Source organism: Taudactylus pleione, unplaced genomic scaffold (assembly GCF_031769625.1).
Source record: "Taudactylus pleione unplaced genomic scaffold, aTauple2 ptg000198l, whole genome shotgun sequence".
Lineage (NCBI taxonomy): Eukaryota > Metazoa > Chordata > Amphibia > Anura > Myobatrachidae > Taudactylus > Taudactylus pleione.
In genome coordinates this window covers 17001491-17017390 of record NW_028284600.1, presented here as the reverse complement: position 1 = coordinate 17017390, position 15900 = coordinate 17001491, and positions in this window count along the sequence as shown.

Below are 15900 nucleotides of genomic sequence, written 5' to 3'. Positions count from 1 at the left end.
GTATTAAAATTGTGCAGAAAAGAATGTTATAATGCAATGCCCTGGAGAAGACCAACCAAAGCAATCCAGGGAGCCACGCCCCAAAAATAAACCCAAAATTGCACTACAGTATATAATCTTGAAGGACTTACCTAAAATTGTGCCTATTAATAGTGTGCATATTCATTACCATACTCCATGCTTTTAAACCAATAAGGAAGGGTGCTAATCCAGACTGAAGGCGTCTCCTTTCCTTCAGATGTGCAATAAAGCACATTAAATGGAGTATATAGGAAAGATTCCTGGACTGCACACCCTGAATATATATAATGGGAGGTGCTACCTGATGAGACTAATTGCAGGCACAGAAACAAACAGATCTCAGGTGCACAACTCCAAATTATTAATAATATATAAATGCATTCAAATTTTGCTAAATTTTATTGCATTTATATATTATCAGTAATTTGGAGTTGTGCACCTGAGATCTGTCTGTTTCTGTACCTTTATAAAGTGTAAATTAGAATGGCAATGGGTAGGTAGTGATAATAATGTAGCAGTGGGTGCAGTGCCTCAGTCAGTACAATCATATACACAAATAGGAGACTGCACTTTCTGCTTCAATTAAGTGTCTTGCAGTGAAAAATATAGTAATAAACCACTGTCTCATACGATGTCATATATTATTAGAGACAGTAAATACACACAATATTACTGCTGCTGTTCAAAGGCCAGAGGTCACTTCATTACAAAAATTGAACAAAAGAAAAGGGGTAGAAACAGCGCAATAAATATAGTGTGTATACTGAACCACTGCACATGATAATAAGAAAAAAGAATATAAAATGTATTCACATGACATAAAACAAAACATCAAAGGGTATGACATTCAGAAAAATTCAATATAAAATCTGATGAGAAAGAAAATAAAAATAAAATGTATAATGGTATCAAAGGAATTTAAAATCACTTGTTGAAAAAAAGATGCCTAACCTGCAGTTATGAATTATAAGTAGGGAGGTGTGGGTTTGGATTAGTTCAGATGTTCCCGACTAATTCAGATTTTTCCCTCCAAAAATCGGATCTTAGAAAGAGGCAAAACGTCATCTTTCATGGACAAACATCATAATTTCTGGATAAAAGTCTATGAAAGATGATGTTTTGCCTCTTTCTGAGACCTGATTTTGGGCTCTAAAAATCCGAACTTGGCAGGAAAATCCAAACTAATCCGAGCCCGCACATCCCTATTTATAAGTGTATGAATTACCGTGTCCAAAAGTGAATGTCAGAGACAGAAGAAGGTGTTAGCGGAGTAGACAGACTGGTGATATAGAAGGGGGTGATGGCTGGAGAGACAGAAAGGGGGCTTATTAAGTACAGAGTGTAATTGTTTAGACAATTACTTGTTCAGGGGCGCTCGGACCCCTAGATACACCCCTGCGCACCACGGTCTTTACTAGGCCCCATCAGTTCATCAATTCCTCGGCTGTTATAGCCGCATCTCGGCTAACCAAGCCGCACTATGCAGAGCCGGATTTAGACCTCATGGGGCCCTAGGCAAGATACCAGTTTGGGGCCTCCTCCCCCAAACAATCAATTTTTTTAATATAACAAGTTATTCCACAGAAGACAAGTAGAGAAATACCAAGTAGTCAATATATATTGTCCACCTCAGGAAAAAAAAAATACACACATTGTCCACCACAGGAAAAAAAATATATGTCAGGGCTCAGCCGGGGATCGGCGCCTGCTTACCGCACCGCCGGCTTCCCCTTTCTTCCTGGGTGGTCGGTCGGCCTGCGCGACGGCGGGGGAGAAGCTGAGGATTCTCCCCGCTTGCTGTGGCTTCCTGGAGGGCTGGTGTCCGGCATCTCAAATCCGGACATGGGCGCCGCCATGACAGTCGGCCCATGTGACTGGATCCTTCCTCCTGATTGGCTCATTTCCAGCTGATGCTGTGCACCTGTCTAAGGGTTCCCCTGGGTATAAAACTGTCCCACAGGTTATGGGAAACTGCCTGAACAATGGTTGTCTCCTAGCGTGCCTTAGTAAGTTCCCGGTCCAGGTTCCTATTGATCCGTACAGCAGCAGTGATACCACCTTTACCTGTGTGCCTTAACATCTCTGGTGAATACCCGTGCAGCAGTGTTACTACCTTTACCTGTGTGCCTTAACATCTCTGGTGAATACCCATGCAGCAGTGTTACTACCTTTACCTGTGTGCCTTAACATCTCTGGTGAATACCCGTGCAGTAGTGTTACTACCTTTACCTGTGTGCCTTTACGTCTCTGGTGAATACCCGTGCAGCAGTGTGATCATCCCCACCTGTGTGCCTCACGTCTCCTGTGGACATCCGTGCTACAACATTTACCACCTCTACCCGTGTGCCTTCTATCTCTGGTGACGTCTCAAGTAACCGTGAGTCGCTTCCCACTTTGAAAGCCTTATTGACGTTTTTGATCCTCGTGTCAAGTTGTTGTCTATACAGTATTTTCAGGGACTGTGTTGTGCCTAACAGGCATATCCTCGCTGGGCCACGGGTGTAGTGTCTCTATCCCTGCAGGGCTTGGGTACCTGGTCAAAGGACCGCGACCTGCTCACGGGGTGCAGCTAAGCCCATATCCCAATTGGGGGGGTCACTGGCGAACACCACCCTGTGGGTTAGACTCCGCACCTTTGCCCAGGTCTCGCCAACACTCAAGACCTGTGGATGAGGAGAACGTACATCCAGGCCCCTCGTCTCCGTTTCTTTCCCCAAGTGAGGCCCACCATGTCCTCTTCTCCAGTTTCATACGTGACAATATATACACAATGTCCACTACAGAAAAAAATGTGCACAATATCTGCTACAGAAAAAAATACAGACTATGTCCGCCACAGAAAAAAAAATATACGCACTACGTCCATCACAGGAAAAAAATATACACACTACGTCCGTTACAGGAAAAAAATATACACTCTACGTCCGCCGCAGGAAAAAAATATAGACACTACATCCGCCACAGGAAAAAAATATACACACTACGTGACCTCACCTCACAAAGCTGCAGGGAAAGTTTCTGGAGGACCTCCATAATGAACCATAGGACCAGTGATCCAGTCCCTCACATGCCTTTAGCCCGTTGTAGCACCGGTATGTAGCAGCAGCAGCAACCTCAGTGATTACTAGTCAGTGGCTGCACTGGCTGTGTTTGCGATGAGTGCGTGGGTGGGACCAGGGCCGGCAAAAGAAATCTTGGGGCCTGACACACTGATGTCTGTGGGGGCCCCCGCTTGAAACTCCCCCTGCCAGCCCTCTCGACCTAAAATCTTCGAACCCCCACATTTAATGACAGGCGTTATTCAATCACTTGCTAATTTTCATGCATGGTTATCCCATTAATAACGAGTGTTAAACCCATAACCCATAGTCTGAATAGAGGCCAAAATCTGAAAATTCTATCAATGTCCCAATATTTATGGACCTGACTGTATATATACAGTCAGGTGCATAAATATTGGGACATTTACAGAATTTTCATATTTTGGCCTCTATTCACCACCACAATGGCTTTGAAATGAAACAAACAAGATGTGCTTTAACTGCAGAATTTCAGATTTAATTTGAGGGTCATTACATCCAAATCAGGTGAACGGTGTAGGATTACAACGGTTTCTATATGTGCCTCCCACTTTTCAAGGGGCCAAAAGTAATGGGACAAAATAAACAATCCTAAATCTAACTTTCACTTTTTAATACTTTGTTGCAAATCCTTTGCAGGCAATTACAGCCTGAAGTCTGGAACGCACAGACATCACCAGATGCTGGGTTTCATCCCTGGTGATGCTCTGCCAGGCCTCTACTGCAAATGTCTTCAGTTCATGCTTGTTCTTAGGGCATTTTCCCTTCAGTTTTGTATTCATCAAGCGAAATGCATGCTCAATGGGATTCAGGTCAGGGGATTGACTTGGCCATTGCATAACATTCCACTTTTTAGCCTTAAAAAACTCTTTGGTTGCTTTTGCAGTATGCTTCGGGTCATTGTCCATCTGCACTGTGAAGCGCCGTTCAATGAGTTCTGAAGCATTTGACTGAATATGAGCATATAATATTGCCCGAAACACTTTATAATTCATTCTGCTGCTTTTGTCAGCAGTCACATCATCAATAAATACAAGGGAACCTGTTCCATTGGCAGCCATACATGCCCACGCCATGACACTATCACCACCATGCTTCACTGATGAGGTGGTATGTTTTGGATCATGAGCAGTTCCTTTCCTTCTCCATACTCTTCTCTTCCCATCACTCTGGTACAAGTTGATCTTTGTCTCATCTGTCCATAGGATGTTGTTCCAGAACTGTAATAGCTTTTTTAGATATTGTTTGGCAAACTCTAATCTGGTCTTCCTGTTTTTGTGGCTCACCAATGGTTTACATCTTGTGGTGAACCCTCTATACTCACTCTTGTGAAGTCTTCTCTTGATTGTTGACTTTGACACATATACACCTACCTTCTGGAGAGTGTTCTTGATTTGGCCAACTGTTGTGAAGGGGTTTTTCATCCCCAGGGAAATAATTCTTCTGTCATCCACCACAGTTGTTTTCCGTGGTCTTCCGGGTCTTTTGGTGTTGCTGAGCTCTCTGTTGCGTTATTTCTTTTTAAGAATGTTCCAAACAGTTGATTTGGCCACACCTAATGTTTTTGCTATCTCTCTGATGGGTTTGTTTTGATTTTTCAGCCTAATGATGGCTTGCTTCACTGATAGTGACAGCTCTTTGGATCTCCTATTGAGAGTCGACTGCAACTGATTTCAAATGCAAATGCCACACCTAGAATCAACTCCAGACCTTTTACCTGCTTAATTGATAATGAAATAATGAGGGAATAGCCCACACCTGTCCATGAAATAGCTTTTGAGTTGATAGTCCCATTACTTTTGTCCCCTTAAAAAGTGGGAGGCACATATAGAAACCATTGTAATTCCTACACCGTTCACCTGATTTGGATGTAATTACCCTCAAATTAAATCTGAAAGTCTGCAGTTAAAGCACATCTTGTTTGTTTCATTTCAAAGCCATTGTGGTGGAGAATAGAGGCCAAAATATGAAAATTCTGGCAATGTCCCAATATTTATGCACCTGACTATATATATATATATATATATATATATATATATATATATATATATATATATGGAAATAGTAGTTCTTGGATCGCGCACAGTGTATTAACCTGATTGTGACATTAAAGTGCAGGTGTCATACATATGAAAAGTTAATCGACCACTTGAATCCTTCAAATAAGAGGAGGCAGCAGTCCCTTCCATAGTGATCTGGAAAATGGGGTGGAAAGGACAAGCGCCAAATAGTGTGATAAATTAAAAAATAATTGTGCCCGTGCTCAAATAATAATGTGCGTACCAAAAGATAAATCTTTAAGGCTTATCTGTAAATCTTGTCAGTCGATTGAGTATACAAAGCTGGACCCGGGTTATTGGTGCCAGATAGGACCTTAGTAGGGAAAGGCTCTTGACAGAGCCAGGTGAAGAAGAAAAATAATATAGTGTAGTAATTTCAGAATACTGAGTCTCGTAATAAATGGTTATGTGTACCCAATAGATTCTTGTGTAGATGCATATAGTGTTAACCTTTGGTAACTTTCTCCAGGTTTCTTCCTTATTTTTCAGCCCCAAAAGTACCCACATAAAGTGGTGATGGTCTTTAAATGAAATAAATAACCATCATCAGCACTGGTGTACTTAAACAGGGGGACTTTATTACATAAATGGGGTAATAGACAAAGTATAGGACAAGTTAACACAAAAAGTAAAAAAATTAGCTTATCTGTAGGGTGGTGTCAAGTCTGTCTGAGAGAGGCTGGCAGTGCCCAACGTGTTTCGTCCTTTGGACTTCCTCAGGGGTAGTGGTATAGGTGTAAATGTACAGCCTTATATACTCTATGGTGGAGGTAATCAATAAGTTTTGAATTGGCGCCAATCGCCGTTTGGCGCATGCGCAGTGCACCGCGGCCATCTTGGTGACATCATCCATGATGTCAGGGGTATCCCATGATGCCGCGCATGATGCACCGCGCATGCGCGACTCGCGGCAAATACATCGCAGCTAGTAATAACAGGTTCCGCCTTGTGTGCCGCGTGGGTGAAGTGGGAACACCCAGCGGCAAGTAGACAAAAGGGAATAGTCATTAAGTGTGGCACAGTGCTTCTAGAGGCTCATGTAGGCGGCGGCCATCTTTTTGGTTATCCATAAACAATTTGATAGCTGGCCGCCATTTTGTTGGTTAGTAACAGGCTTCACTGGTGACATAATTTAAACGGTGGCCATTTTGTTGGTTTGAAAAGGCACACAGTACTTTAAGGAATAGATTCTCAGCCTAAATGCATAATCCAAACTTATTACATACAAATCTAATAGTTATGGTCAATGTCACGTTGACATAATAAATTAATAAATAGACATATAAGTTAGGATATTGCAAACAGATAACCAGATAAATTATGCAATATAAAATGTGAAGTGTAAAATAAAAGTGGGTTTTAGTCCCCATTAATAACACTTAAAAGAATAATATGGCAATAAAAGTGACCTGGTTTTAGCATAAGATAATAATAAATATAATAGAGCATAAATAAATGCATAAAATATATACATAAAAACATATATATATATATATATATATATATATATATATACAAAGATTTTTTCTAAAACCCCTTCTAAATATACATAAAATACCATCGGACATTGTAGTATCACATATGGGGAATGGGAGTAAGAAAGGGAAGACATATACAGAAACAAGTTTAAAACCACTTAAAGAAACGGAGCAATTTCATAATTGTCATTTAAGCCATGGGGTAATAATGTGTTTAATTCGAAAATCCAGTACATCTCTCGCTGAGACAATTTTGTAGCAAGATCTCCTCCTCTTATGCCTAATTTGACATGCTCAATGCCCCTAAAAGATAGTGCTCTGGGTTCGCATCATGTTGTATTTTGAAATGTCTGGATATCGAATGGCTTTCAACTTTATTCTTTATGTTTCTTACATGTTCTTGAATTCTTAGTTTAAGATTCCTCTTAGTTTTGCCCACGTACTTTAATCCACAAGGGCATTCTAACAGATAAATTACTGAGTAAGTATTGCAATTGATGAAGTGCTTCATGTTAAACTGTTTAGAGTTGTTTAAATTAAAGAATACCTTTCTATTGGGATGTAAATATCTGCACATATTGCAATGACCACATTTATAGGCCCCTACGCACTTGAGAGCTTGCTTGGTGGATGGGATTTGCTGGAGCATGCTCGGGGCTAAAATATCTTTGAGATTTTTAGCCTTCTTAAAAATAATAGTAGGTTGATTAGGTAAAATATCAGCTAAAACGGGGTCCATTTTAAGTATTCCCCAATGTTTGTTGAGGACACGCCTAATTCTTTTTTCTTCTTTATTGAATTGCGTTATGAAGGGTACCTGATCTTCTTTTTTGGATCGAGTCTTATATTCCAGAAGTTCTTTTCTATTCAAGTTTTCTGATTTGGAAATGGCTTCCGTAATCAATGTGTCTGGGTAGCCCCTTTCCTTAAACCTGTCAGCATAGATGTTAAGTTGTGTATGGCAGACAGTTTCATCACTACAATTGCGTTTAATGCGGTGAAACTGGGAGTATGGAATATTGTCCTTCCAACTTTTTACATGTCCGCTTTTATAATGTAGATAACTGTTAGTGTCCACTGATTTAATATATGTTCTGGTAGTAATTTCATCGTTGGATCCCCTCAATACAATATCTAAAAACTCAATTTCATCTTTTTGTAGATTGGAGGTGAATCTCAAGTTAAAATCATTAATATTGATGAATGTAATAAAATCACTAAAATCCGTAGCACTCCCTTTCCATATAATAATAATAATATCGTCAATATATCTCTTATAAAAATGAATGAAATGACTAAAAGGATTATTGTTAAAAATGTGTTCCGATTCCCAGTGCCCCATTAATAAATTAGCGTAACTAGGCGCAAAAACATTACCCAACGCCGTGCCACATATTTGTAAGAAAAAATCATCTAAAAACTTAAAATAATTATGTGTTAAAATAAATAAAATCACATCGCAGATAAACTGTTGGTGGTTCGCATCAATAGATAAATCCTTCTCTAGGTATTTTTTACATGCCTCAATTCCTTTGTGGTGTTCAATACTGGTGTACAAAGATTGGACATCTATAGTAGCCCACATGAAACAATCATCCCACCTAATTTCTTGTATATAATTTAAGAGACTAGTTGTATCTTTGAGGTATGAAGGAAGTGATTTCACATATTTATTAAGAAAAATGTCTACATATTCAGATGCATGTGACGTCAATGAGTCAATACCTGCTATGATGGGTCGACCTGGTGGGTTTCTTAAGTTCTTATGGATTTTGGGCAGATGGTAAAAAATGGGAATAACTGGATTGGACATCATTACGTATTGGTATTCATTTTTTGTAATAAAGTTTTTCCGTAAACCTTGCACAAGTAATTCTCTAAAGAGTTCAACAAATTCTTCTGTGGGGTCTTTGGATAGTGGTATATATGAATTGGGATCATCTAAGAGCCGTACAGCCTCTTTAGTATAATCTAGCCTGTTCATAATAACAAGACCACCCCCCTTATCAGCCTGCTTGAAGACTAGATTTTTATTCTCTTGTAGAGCTTTAAGTGCTTGTTTCTCTTGATGCGTCAGGTTACTCTTTGGGGATATTTCAACTGGGGTATCTATTAGGTCCTTTTTAGTCATTTCATAGAACATGGATATGTTGCTACTCTTGGATTCTAGAGGGTAAAATTTGGACACAGGTTTAAGGCCTGATTTAGAACTATTCTCATAGTTGTGGATAGTGGCTGTGTCTTTCTTCATGAAATGTCGTTTAAGTGTTCATTTTCTGACGAACTTATTTAAGTCAATAAACATCTGGAATCTATTACTTTTCTGTGTCGATGCAAAGGTTAAACCTTTGCTAAGAAGAGAGGTTTCTGCCTGGGATAGGGGATGATCTGAGATGTTGAAGATGCCTAAAGTGGAGGGATCTTTTATGGTCTGTAAGGGTTTCTTCTTTTTGACTCCCTTTCTACATCCTGCTCTTCTTCCCCTATGTGTCTTCTTTTTAGAGGGGACGCTAATCTGAACTGTTCCCTGAACGTGGTTTTCTTTTGAGGTCGCCGATGGTATGGTGTGGGAGTTGGGGATAAAAAACCATTGTCACTATTAGATTCCAGTCTATCTAATGTGCTGAATCTATTCCTTAGAGGGAGTTCCTGTTTAGCTAAAGGACAAGCCCTAGCTCTTTGTGCATATGTATTTGGCAGAATTCTATTCCATTTATTCCTAGATAACTGGAATTGGGTATCTCTAGGGCGGTTCCAATTTTTGATTTTATTTGTTTCGTAATCCACTTTGTCTCTTAAGAATTTTTTCTCTTTAATTTTGATTACCTCTTCCTCCGCCTTCTCAATTTTCTTAGCAAGTACCACCTCATTAACTTTAAACTCTTGATTTTCTCATTGTGGGAGTATGTGTATTTCTTTAGCTTTGATCATTTGCTCTACTGTTTCTAAATGTGTTTTTTTCTCATGTGTAATCAATTTCATTAGACTTAGAGAGCATTCATGGAGAATAATGTCCCATTTCTCCATGATAGCTGGATTATCTTGGCCAAAACTGGGGGCTTTGTTGAGCCGGAGGCCTCTTGGGATTCTATTAGCTTTGATAGAGTACTCAAGGCCCTTAATATCCCACCAAATTTTGGCTTCTTTAATGAGTAATCTCTCTAGGTCCCAAAAGAATATATCAATATTTTCATCAATTTCAGGTGTAGCCTGGGTATTTACCTCATTATAAATTTTTTCACAAAGATCTGATCTTTTTGAACATAAGCCATGTGCACGAAACATAGTGGTAATCAATGAAAAACAGATATAACGTGAAATCACAAGTAAAAAACTCAAATATCAGTCAGTGAGTACAATACAGATGCACCGGCAGCTGATCCTAGAAGGGATGCCGAAAATGGTATGGAAATAGTAGTTCTTGGATCGCGCACAGTGTATTAACCTGATTGTGACATTAAAGTGCAGGTGTCATACATATGAAAAGTTAATCGACCACTTGAATCCTTCAAATAAGAGGAGGCAGCAGTCCCTTCTGTAGGTCTGTATGGCAATCAGATGAAATAGTGATCTGGAAAATGGGTGGAAAGGACAAGCGCCAAATAGTGTGATAAATTAAAAAATAATTGTGCCCGTGCTCAAATAATAATGTGCGTACCAAAAGATAAATCTTTAAGGCTTATCTGTAAATCTTGTCAGTCGATTGAGTATACAAAGCTGGACCCGGGTTATTGGTGCCAGATAGGACCTTAGTAGGGAAAGGCTCTTGACAGAGCCAGGTGAAGAAGAAAAATAATATAGTGTAGTAATTTCAGAATACTGAGTCTCGTAATAAATGGTTATGCATACCCAATAGATTCTTGTGTAGATGCATATAGTGTTAACCTTTGGTAACTTTCTCCAGGTTTCTTCCTTATTTTTCAGCCCCAAAAGTACCCACATAAAGTGGTGATGGTCTTTAAATGAAATAAATAACCATCATCAGCACTGGTGTACTTAAACAGGGGGACTTTATTACATAAATGGGGTAATAGACAAAGTATAGGACAAGTCAACACAAAAAGTAAGAAAATTAGCTTATCTGTAGGGTGGTGTCAAGTCTGTCTGAGAGAGGCTGGCAGTGCCCAACGTGTTTCGTCCTTTGGACTTCCTCAGGGGTAGTGGTATAGGTGTAAATGTACAGCCTTATATACCCTATGGTGGAGGTAATCAATAAGTTTTGAATTGGCACTAATCGCCGTTTGGCGCATGCGCAGTGCACCGCGGCCATCTTGGTGACATCATCCATGATGTCAGGGGTATCCCAAGATGCCGCGCATGATGCACCACGCATGCGCGACTCGCGGCAAATACATCGCAGCTAGTAATAACAGGTTCCGCCTTGTGTGCCGCGTGGGTGAAGTGGGAACACCCAGCAGCAAGTAGACAAAAGGGAATAGTCATTAAAGTGTGGCACAGTGCTTCTAGAGGCTCATGTAGGCGGCGGCCATCTTTTTGGTTATCCATAAACAATTTGATAGCTGGCCGCCATTTTGTTGGTTAGTAACAGGCTTCACTGGTGACATAATTTAAACGGTGGCCATTTTGTTGGTTTGAACAGGCACACAGTACTTTAAGGAATAGATTCTCAGCCTAAATGCATAATCCAAACTTATTACATACAAATCTAATAGTTATAGTCAATGTCACGTTGACATAATAAATTAATAAATAGACATATAAGTTAGGATATTACAAACAGATAACCAGATAAATTATGCAATATAAAATGTGAAGTGTAAAATAAAAGTGGGTTTTAGTCCCCATTAATAACACTTAAAAGAATAATATGGCAATAAAAGTGACCTGGTTTTAGCATAAGATAATAATAAATATAATAGAGCATAAATAAATGCATAAAATATATACATAAAAACATATATATATATATATATATATATACAAAGATTTTTTCTAAAACCCCTTCTATATATACATAAAATACCATCGGACATTGTAGTATCACATATGGGGAATGGGAGTAAGAAAGGGAAGACATATACAGAAACAAGTTTAAAACCACTTAAAGAAACGGAGCAATTTCATAATTGTCATTTAAGCCATGGGGTAATAATGTGTTTAATTCGAAAATCCAGTACATCTCTCGCTGAGACAATTTTGTAGCAAGATCTCCTCCTCTTATGCCTAATTTGACATGCTCAATGCCCCTAAAAGATAGGTGCTCTGGGTTCGCATCATGAATCTTATGAAATTGATTACACATGAGAAAAAAACACATTTAGAAACAGTAGAGCAAATGATCAAAGCTAAAGAAATACACATACTCCCACAACGAGAAAATCAAGAGTTTAAAGTTAATGAGGTGGTACTTGCTAAGAAAATTGAGAAGGCGGAGGAAGAGGTAATCAAAATTAAAGAGAAAAAATTCTTAAGAGACAAAGTGGATTACGAAACAAATAAAATCAAAAATTGGAACCGCCCTAGAGATACCCAAATCCAGTTATCTAGGAATAAATGGAATAGAATTCCGCCAATGACATATGCACAAAGAGCTAGGGCTAGTCCTTTAGCTAAACAGGAACTCCCTCTAAGAAATAGATTCAGCACATTAGATAGACTGGAATCTAATAGTGACAATGGTTTTTTATCCCCAACTCCCACACCATACCATCGGCGACCTCAAAAGAAAACCACGTTCAGGGAACAGTTCAGATTAGCGTCCCCTCTAAAAAGAAGACACATAGGGGAAGAAGAGCAGGATGTAGAAAGGGAGTCAAAAAGAAGAAACCCTTACAGACCTTAAAAGATCCCTCCACTTTAGGCATCTTCAACATCTCAGATCATCCCCTATCCCAGGCAGAAACCTCTCTTCTTAGCAAAGGTTTAACCTTTGCACCGACACAGAAAAGTAATAGATTCCAGACGTTTATTGACTTAAATAAGTTCGTCAGAAAATTAACACTTAAACGACATTTCATGAAGAAAGACACAGCCACTATCCACAACTATGAGAATAGTTCTAAATCAGGCCTTAAACCTGTGTCCAAATTTTACCCTCTAGAATCCAAGAGTAGCAACATATCCATGTTCTATGAAATGACTAAAAAGGACCTAATAGATACCCCAGTTGAAATATCCCCATATCCCATCAAGAGAAACAAGCACTTAAAGCTCTACAAGAGAATAAAAATCTAGTCTTCAAGCAGGCTGATAAGGGGGGTGGTCTTGTTATTATGAACAGGCTAGATTATACTAAAGAGGCTGTATGGCTCTTAGATGATCCCAATTCATATATACCACTATCCAAAGACCCCACAGAAGAATTTGTTGAACTCTTTAGAGAATTACTTGTGCAAGGTTTACGGAAAAACTTTATTACAAAAAATGAATACCAATACGTAATGATGTCCAATCCAGTTATTCCCATTTTTTACCATCTGCCCAAAATCCATAAGAACTTAAGAAACCCACCAGGTCGACCCATCATAGCAGGTATTGACTCATTGACGTCACATGCATCTGAATATGTAGAAATTTTTCTTAATAAATATGTGAAATCACTTCCTTCATACCTCAAAGATACAACTAGTCTCTTAAATTATATACAAGAAATTAGGTGGGATGATTGTTTCATGTGGGCTACTATAGATGTCCAATCTTTGTACACCAGTATTGAACACCACAAAGGAATTGAGGCATGTAAAAAATACCTAGAGAAGGATTTATCTATTGATGCGAACCACCAACAGTTTATCTGCGATGTGATTTTATTTATTTTAACACATAATTATTTTAAGTTTTTAGATGATTTTTTCTTACAAATATGTGGCACGGCGATGGGTACCATTTTTGCGCCTAGTTACGCTAATTTATTAATGGGGCACTGGGAATCGGAACACATTTTTAACAATAATCCTTTTAGTCATTTCATTCATTTTTATAAGAGATATATTGACGATATTATTATTATTATATGGAAAGGGAGTGCTACGGATTTTAGTGATTTTATTACATTCATCAATATTAATGATTTTAACTTGAGATTCACCTCCAATCTACAAAAAGATGAAATTGAGTTTTTAGATATTGTATTGAGGGGATCCAACGATGAAATTACTACCAGAACATATATTAAATCAGTGGACACTAACAGTTATCTACATTATAAAAGCGGACATGTAAAAAGTTGGAAGGACAATATTCCATACTCCCAGTTTCACCGCATTAAACGCAATTGTAGTGATGAAACTGTCTGCCATACACAACTTAACATCTATGCTGACAGGTTTAAGGAAAGGGGCTACCCAGACACATTGATTATGGAAGCCATTTCCAAAACAGAAAACTTGAATAGAAAAGAACTTCTGGAATATAAGACTCGATCCAAAAAAGAAGATCAGGTACCCTTCATAACGCAATTCAATAAAGAAGAAAAAAGAATTAGGCGTGTCCTCAACAAACATTGGGGAATACTTAAAATGGACCCCGTTTTAGCTGATATTTTACCTAATCAACCTACTATTATTTTTAAGAAGGCTAAAAATCTCAAAGATATTTTAGCCCCGAGCATGCTCCAGCAAATCCCATCCACCAAGCAAGCTCTCAAGTGCGTAGGGGCCTATAAATGTGGTCATTGCAATATGTGCAGATATTTACATCCCAATAGAAAGGTATTCTTTAATTTAAACAACTCTAAACAGTTTAACATGAAGCACTTCATCAATTGCAATACTTGCTCAGTAATTTATCTGTTAGAATGCCCTTGTGGATTAAAGTACGTGGGCAAAACTAAGAGGAATCTTAAACTAAGAATTCAAGAACATGTAAGAAACATAAAGAATAAAGTTGAAAGCCATTCGATATCCAGACATTTCAAAATACAACATGATGTGAACCCAGAGCACCTATCTTTAGGGGCATTGAGCATGTCAAATTAGGCATAAGAGGAGGAGATCTTGCTACAAAATTGTCTCAGCGAGAGATGTACTGGATTTTCGAATTAAACACATTATTACCCCATGGCTTAAATGACAATTATGAAATTGCTCCGTTTCTTTAAGTGGTTTTAAACTTGTTTCTGTATATGTCTTCCCTTTCTTACTCCCATTCCCCATATGTGATACTACAATGTCCGATGGTATTTTATGTATATATAGAAGGGGTTTTAGAAAAAATCTTTGTATATATATATATATATATATATATATATGTTTTTATGTATATATTTTATGCATTTACTTATGCTCTATTATATCTATTATTATCTTATGCTAAAACCAGGTCACTTTTATTGCCATATTATTCTTTTAAGTGTTATTAATGGGGACTAAAACCCACTTTTATTTTACACTTCACATTTTATATTGCATAATTTATCTGGTTATCTGTTTGCAATATCTTAACTTATATGTCTATTTATCAATTTATTATGTCAACGTGACATTGACTATAACTATTAGATTTGTATGTAATAAGTTTGGATTAAGCATTTAGGCTGAGAATCTATTCCTTAAAGTACTGTGTGCCTGTTCAAACCAACAAAATGGCCACCGTTTAAATTATGTCACCAGTGAAGCCTGTTACTAACCAACAAAATGGCCGCCAGCTATCAAATTGTTTATGGATAACCAAAAAGATGGCCACCGCCTACATGAGCCTCTAGAAGCACTGTGCCACACTTTAATGACTATTCCCTTTTGTCTACTTGCTGCTGGGTGTTCCCACTTCACCCACGCGGCACACAAGGCGGAACCTGTTATTACTAGCAGCGATGTATTTGCCCTGAGTCGCGCATGCGCAGTGCATCATGCGCGGCATCTTGGGATACCCCTTACATCATGGATGATGTCACCAAGATGGCCGCGGTGCACTGCGCATGCGCCAAACGGCGATTAGCGCCAATTCAAAACTTATTGATTACCTCCACCATAGGGTATATAAGGCTGTACATTTACACCTATACCACTACCCCTGAGGAAGTCCAAAGGACGAAACGCGTTGGGCACTGCCAGCCTCTCTCAGACAGACTTGACACCACCCTACAGATAAGCTATTTTTTTTACTTTTTGTGTTAACTTGTCCTATACTTTGTCTATTACCCCATTTATGTAATAAAGTCCCCCTGTTTAAGTACACCAGTGCTGATGATGGTTATTTATTTCATTTAAAGACCATCACCACTTTATGTGGGTACTTTTGGGGCTGAAAAATAAGGAAGAAACCTGGAGAAAGTTACCAAAGGTTAACACTATATGCATCTAC